Raw genomic sequence first — 7800 nt, 5'->3', positions numbered from 1 at the left:
TACAGTGATTGGACTGAAGGCAAATGAGGCTCAGCCACAATAGTAGGATGCACACAGCCCACACAGGAGACACCCCTCTAATGTCTGGTTCCGCTGAACAGGGGACATCGTATTACAGGGCACCACAGGACCTCTTCTTCATAAGGCCAAGATCAGGAGATATTGCTGACCTTTCTCATGCATAGAAACAAACACAGAGAGTTAGCTAAAATGAGGAGACAGAGGCATATGTCCTAAATGAAGGACAAAGTCATAGTAAAAGAACTAAGAGAAATGGAGATAGGCAGTATGCCTGATAAAGAATTCAAAGTAATGGTCAAAAATATACTGGACTTGAGAAAAGAGTGGAGGATCTCAGTGAGACCCTTAACAAAGAGACAGAAACTAAAACACACACACACACACACACACACACACACACACAAACAGTCAGGGATGAAGAACTCAATAACTGAAATTAAAAAAAAAAAAAACACTAGAGAGAATCAACAGCAGATTAGAAGAGGCAGAAGAACAGACTGACAATACGGAAGACAAGGTAATGGAAAGCAGCCAAGCCGAACAGTAAAAAGAAAAAAGCATAGTAAGAAATAAGAATAGGTTAGGGAAATTAATGACACCATAAACATAACATTCATATTATAGAGGTCCCAATTGGAGAAGATAGAGAAAAGGGAACAGAAATTTATGTGAAGAAATTATAGCTGAAAACTCCTCAAATCTGGGGAAGGAAACAGACATCCCAATCAAGGAGACACAGAGAACCCCCAATAAAATTAATTCAAGGAAGCCTGCTCCACATAATATTGAAATGGTAAAAAACAGTGATGAAGAGAAATTTTAAAGCAGTGAGAGAAAAGAAAAACAGTTATACATGAAGGAAACCTCATAAGGCTATTAGCTAATTTTTCAGCAGAAACTTTGTAGGCAAGGAGAAAGAGGAATGATGTATCCAGTCCTGAAAACAAACAAACAAACAAAACAAACCAAAAAACCCTGCAACTAAGAATACTTTAATGGCAAGATTATCATTCAGAATAGGAGAGACAGAGTTTCCCAAACAAACAGAAGTTAATGGAATTCATAACCACTAAGCCAGCCTTATAAGAAACATTAAAGGGAATATTCTGCATGAGGGGAAAAAAAGGTCATAATTAGAAATTTAAAAAATTATAAAAGAAAAAGATTAACAAGTAAATGCAAATATATAATAAAGGTAGTAGATGAATCACTTATAAAACTAATATGAAAGTCAAAGTACAAAAGCAAAATAATCAATTGTATCTACAAAAATCAGTCAAGGATTCACAAAATAAAAAGATGTAAAGTCTGTCACCATATACATAAAAAAATGGGGCACGGTCAAAATTTAGTACTTTTAGAATCAGTTCAAACTGAAGTGACCATCAACTTAATATAGAGAGCTATAACAATGTTATATATGAACCTAATGGTAACCACAAGTCAAAACCTATAATAGATCTGGAAAAAATAAAGAGAAAGGAATCTAAGCATAATACTAAAGAAAGCCATTAAAGGGGCGCCTGGGTGGCAAAGCGGTTAAGCGTCTGCCTTTGGCTCAGGGCGTAATCCCGGTGCTCTGGGATCAAGTCCCACATCAGGCTCCTCCGCTATGAGCCTCCTTCTTCCTCTCCCACTCCCCCTGCTTGTGTTCCCTCTCTCGCTGGCTGTCTCTATCTCTGTAGAATAAATAAATAAAATCTTTAAAAAAAAAAAAAAAGAAAGCCATCAAAGTACAAGGGAAGAAAACAAGAGAAGAAAGAAACAGAGAAGAGCCACAAGAACAACTGTAAAAAGTAACAAAATGGCAAAAAGTACATACCCATCAATAATTACTTTGAATGTAAATGGACTAAATTCTCCAATCAAAAGACATAGATGGGTCTATAGGTCGCCTATAAGAGATTCACTTTAGACCTAAAAACACCTCCCGATTGAAAGTGAAGGGATCAAAAAAACATTTACCATGCAAATGGAAGTGAAAAGAAAGCTGGGGTAGTGATACTTACATTGGAAAAAATGACTTTATAACAAAGACTGTAGCAAGAGACAAAGAAAGGCACTACATAATGATAAAGGGAACAATCCAACAAGAGGATATAACAATTTTAAGTATCTATGCATCCAACATGGGAGGACCTAATACATAAAGCAATTATTGACAGACACAAAGGGAGAAATAGACAGTTATACAATAATAGTAGGGCACTTTAACACCCCACTTGCATCCATGGATAAATCATCCAGGCAGAAAATCAATGAGGAAACAGCGGCTTTGAATGATACACTAGACCAGATGGACCCAGCAGATATAGCCAGAACATTGCATCCAAAAAAGTAGAACACATATTATTTTCAAGTGCATATGGAAATTCTCCAGGATAGATCAGATGTTAGTCCACAAAACAAGTCTCCACAGATTCAAAAAGACTGGAATCATATCATGCATCTCTTCTAACCACAACGATATGAAGTTAGAATTCAATCATAAGAAGAAAATCTAGAAAGAAAACAAATATATGGAGGCTAAATAATATGCTACTAAACATTAAATGTGTCAACCAAGAAATGAGAGAGGAAATTAAAAATACGTGGAGACAAATGAAAAAGAAAACACAATCATTCAAACTCTTTGGGATTCAGTAAAAGCTATTCCAAGAGAAAAGGTTATAGTAATACAGGCCTAACTCAAGAAACAGTAAAAATCTCATATAAACAGGGGTGCCTGGGTGGCGCAGCGGTTAAGCGTCTGCCTTTGGCTCAGGGCGTGATCCCGGTGTTGTGGGATCGAGCCCCACATCGGGCTCCTCTGCTGGGAGCCTGCTTCTTCCTCTCCCACTCCCCCTGCTTGTGTTCCCTCTCTCGCTGGCTGTCTCTATTTCTGTCAACTAAATAAATAAAATCTTAAAAAAAAAAAAATCTCATATAAACAATCTAACCTTACATCTAAAGGAGAACAGACAAAAACTCAAGCCAGAAGAAGGAAGAGGATAATAAAGATTAGAGCAGAAATAAATAAAGCAGAAATTTAAAAAACATAAAACAGATCAATGATAACCAGGAGCTGGTTCTTTGAAAAGATCAAAAAAACTGATAAAACTTTACCCAGACTCATCAAGAAAATAAGAGAGAGAACTCAAATAAATAAAATCAGAAATGAATGAGGAGAAATAACAACCAACAATACAGGAATAGAAAGGATTATAAGAGAATACTATGAAAAAAAATTGTATGCTAACAAATTGGACGACTTAAAAGAAATTGATAAATTATTAGAAACATATAACCTTCCAAAACTAAACAAAAAAGAAATAGAAAAATCAAACAGATCACTTACCAACAATGAAATTGAATCAGTAATCAAAAAACTTTCAACAAAGTCCAGCAACAGATGGCTTCACAGGTGAATTCTACCAAACATTTAAAAAGAGTTAATAGTGAAAAAATAAAAAATAACGATTAAAAAATAAAAAGACTTAGTACCAATAATTCCAAAAAACAGAAGAGAAAGGAACGCTTCCAAATTCTTTCTTCAAGACCAGCATTACCCTGATACCAAAACCAAACAAAGACACTACAAAAAAAAACTACACGCCAATATCTCTGAAGACTATAGATGCAAAAATTCAGAATATTAGCAAACAGAATTCAACAATACATTTAAAAAAATCTTTCACCGCTATCAAGTGGGAGTTATTCCTGGGATGTAACAGTGGTTCAATATTTGCAAATCAATCAACACAATACATTAATGAAAGAAAGGATAAAAGCCATATTATCATCTCAATAGATACAAGAAAAACATTTGACAATGTATAACATCCATTCATGATAAAAACTCTCAACAACGTAGGTTTAGAGGGAACATATTTCAACATAATAAAGAACATATATGGAAAAGCCACAGCTACCGTAATACTCAATGATTAGATACTGAGAATTTTCCCTCTAAGATTAGGAAAAAGAGAAAGATGTGCACTCTCACCACTTCTATTCAACATATCACTGGAAGTCCTAGCCACAGTGATCAGACAAGAAAAAGAAATAAAAGGTATCTGAATTGGTAAGGAAAAAGTAAAACTTTCACTATTTGCAGATGACATGATACTATATATAGAAAACACTAAAGACACCACCAGAAAACTACTAAAACTGATAAATGAATTCAGTAAAGTCAAAGGATATAAAATTAATATACAGAAATCCACTGCATTTCTATATACAAATAATGAAGGGGCAGAAGGAAAAATTAATAAAACAATTTCACTTACAAGTGCACCAAAAACCAAAAAACCAAAAACCTAAGGAATAAACTTAGCCAAGGAGGTGAAAGACCTGTACTCTGAAAACTATAAAACACTGATAAGAGAAACTGAAGACCACAAAAACAAATGGAAAGGTATTCTATGCTCATAGATTATAACAACAAATATTGTTAAAATGTATGTGCTTCCCAAAGCAACCTACAGATTTAATGCAACCCTTATCAAAAAAGCAGCAGCCTTTTTCACTGAGGTAGAACAGATAATACTAAAATTTGCATGGAACCATGAAAGACTCCAAATACCCAAAACAATTTTGAGAAAGAACAAAGCTGGTGATACCACATCCCAGATTTCAAGAGGTACTACAAAGCTGAAGCAATCAGAACATTATCATACTGGCACAAAAACAGACACATAGGGGCACCTGGGTGGCTCAGTCCATTAAGCGTCTGTCTTTGGCTAGGTCATGATCCCAGGGTCCTGGGATTGAGTTCTACGTCGGACTCCGTGCTCAGCGGGAAGCCTGCTTCTCCCTCTGCCTATCTCTGTCTCTCATGAATAAATAAATAAAATCTTTAAAAAAATAGACATAGATCAAGAGAATAAAATGCACAGCCCAGAAATAAATCCACACTTATATGATCAATTAGTGTATGACAAATGAGGCAAGAAAATACAAAGGGGAAAAGATAATCCCTTCAATGAATAGTGCTGGGAGAACTGGACAGCTACATGCAAAAGAATGAAATGACCACTTTCATACACCATACACAAAATAAACTTAAAATGGACTGAAGATCTAAATGTGAGACCTGAAACTATAAAACTCCTAGAAGAACCACAGGCAGTAATCTCTTTGACATCAGCCATGTAAACATTTTTCTAGGTATGTCTTCTCAGGCAATGGAAACAAAAACAAAGATCAACTATTGGGACTATACCAAAATTTAAAGCTTCTGCACAGGGAAGGGAACCAATGAAAAAACAAGGCCACCTGCTGAATGGGAGAAGATATTTATAAATGATTTATCCAGTAAGAAGTTAATATCAAAAATATATAAGGACTTATACAACTCAACACCAAAATCCCACAAATAATCCAATTAAAAAATGTGCAGAGGACATGAATAAATATTTCTCCAAAGAAGACATACAGATGGCTACCAGACACATGAAAAGATGCTCATCAGCACTCATCATCAAGGAAATGCTAATCAATACTGCAATGAGGTAGCACTCAGCACCTCTCCTAACTGATAGAGTGAAAAAGGGAAGAAGTAACAAGGGTGGGAGAAGATGTGGAGAAAAAGGAACATTTGTACACTTTTTGGTGAGAATGTAAATAGGTGCAGCCACTGTGGAAAACAGTATGACGGTTCCACAAAAAATTAAAAATAGAAATACCATATGATCCAGTAATTTTACTACTGGGTATGTACCCAAAGGAAATGAAAGCATTATGTACAATAGCCAAGATATGGAAGCAATCCAATTACCCATCAATAGATGACTGGAGAAAGAAGATGTGGTATACATATATACAATATACTACTCAGCCATAACAACAAATGAGATTTTATCATTTGCTACAACATAGATGGACCTAGAGGATATAATGCTAAGTGAAATAAGTCAGACAGAGAAAGACAATACTATATGATTTCACTCATATATGGAATTTAAGAAACAAAAACAAATGAACAAAAAAACCCCCAAACAAATAAAGAAAGCCCAGACTCTTGAACAAACCGGTGGTTGCCAAATGGGATGTAGTTGGGTGAAACAGGCGAAGAGGACTGAGGTCACTTATTATGATGAGCACTGAGTAACGTATAGAATTGTTGAGTCAATTATATTATATATTGTATTGTATGCCTGAAACTAATCTAACACTGTATGTTAATTATACTTCAATAAAAAAAGTAACAAATAGATATGACCTTAAAGAATAACATTTACACTTAGTTTGACAGAATTTTAGAGGAGCTCATGAAGTGGACATGACTGCTGACTGACCCTTAAGCTGGCCCTGGGCAATGGGAAGCTTCTGACCCCCTCTGTTCTTGGAGAGCCCCTTCTGCCTATCATTCCCACAGCCAGAGCTGTTTTCAGGGACACAGTCTTGAGAGTAAGGTGTTGCTGAGACCATCTGGATGGAACCCAGTTATGACTACTCTATAAAATTTTAGGTTTCTGGCAGGCAGGTGCAGAGCTCTACTCCTCTAGTGTTCACCTAAAACAAGCCTCTTAAGTGTCCTTGCTTATTAAACCTGCCACCCACAATCTGGAGTGCCCCCCCACCTCTGTTTCCTGTTTCTTCTTGTCCTCCAGGTATGGGGGCACTTTCACATTTCACCCAAGAAGCTCCCAAGTCTGTGAGCCAACACAAAAATGAAAGGATGCTAACACTTTGTACTACTGAAATTAGAGAGTACTAGCACTCTGTGCTGACAACGATACAGGGCTCTTACAGAGTGCTGCTGCCACCGTCTTCAACAGCATTCTGGTCACATCTGTTCGAGGCAGACAGGTAATCTGATGGAGCGATCCAAAACCCACAGAGGTGCCCATCGGGAAAAGTGCATCAATACATCAGACTGTATACAGGAGGATACCAATTGCAACATTTTTAGTATTAAAAAAAGGAAGAAGGAAGGCAGGAAGATGAATGTTTGTGTAAATTTTGGTACATACATACCATGGAATATCATGCAGTCACTAGAAAGGCCTGGAGGGGTTTCTACTCTGTTTTGTAAAGTGAGGAAAGACTCAGAGATGTTTATATATAATATTCCATTTCTGTAAATGGGATACAAATTCTGGAAACAAACTCTGAAGAAGGTCTATGTGTATGTATGTGTATAAACACATATATTAGGCCTGTATATGCATATGTGTATATATATTATATACTGTGCATGTATAAACACACGCACACATATATATATACACAGTATGTTTATATACATGTATGATATATATGTGATATATATAACACCAGGTTATTAACCTTGTTACCCTGAGAGAAGAAAGCTGGAGGTAGCTGGCAAGAAAGCTGGGCAAGAGGGAAGAAGGGAGCAAAAAAGCAAAATATAATTGTCCATGATAAAAACAGCACATATGATACATCTTTATTTATTTGACAGAGAGAAAGAGAGACAGAGACAGAGCATGAGCAGGGGGAGGGGCACAGAGAGAGGGAGAAGCAGACTCCCCGCTGAGCAGGGAGCCCAACATGGAGCTCAATCGTAGGACCCTGAGATCATGACCTGAGCCAAAGGCAGATGGTTAACTGACTGAGCCACCCAGGCACCCCATATCCTTACTTTAAATTATGCATTTATATATAATTCACATAGTGATTTGTGAAAGGATATTCAGCAAAGTATTGATTTTTATCTCAGGAATAGTCTAATTTTAGGTGATTTTTAAAAATTTTTTCTCATGCTTTTATATATTGTTTAAATTCTTCACAAAATTTACTTGGTAATCTTTAAAATTTAATTTTAATTAT

Source organism: Ursus arctos, unplaced genomic scaffold, assembly GCF_023065955.2.
Source record: "Ursus arctos isolate Adak ecotype North America unplaced genomic scaffold, UrsArc2.0 scaffold_22, whole genome shotgun sequence".
Taxonomy (NCBI): domain Eukaryota; kingdom Metazoa; phylum Chordata; class Mammalia; order Carnivora; family Ursidae; genus Ursus; species Ursus arctos.
Note: the sequence above shows the minus strand (reverse complement) of the source record.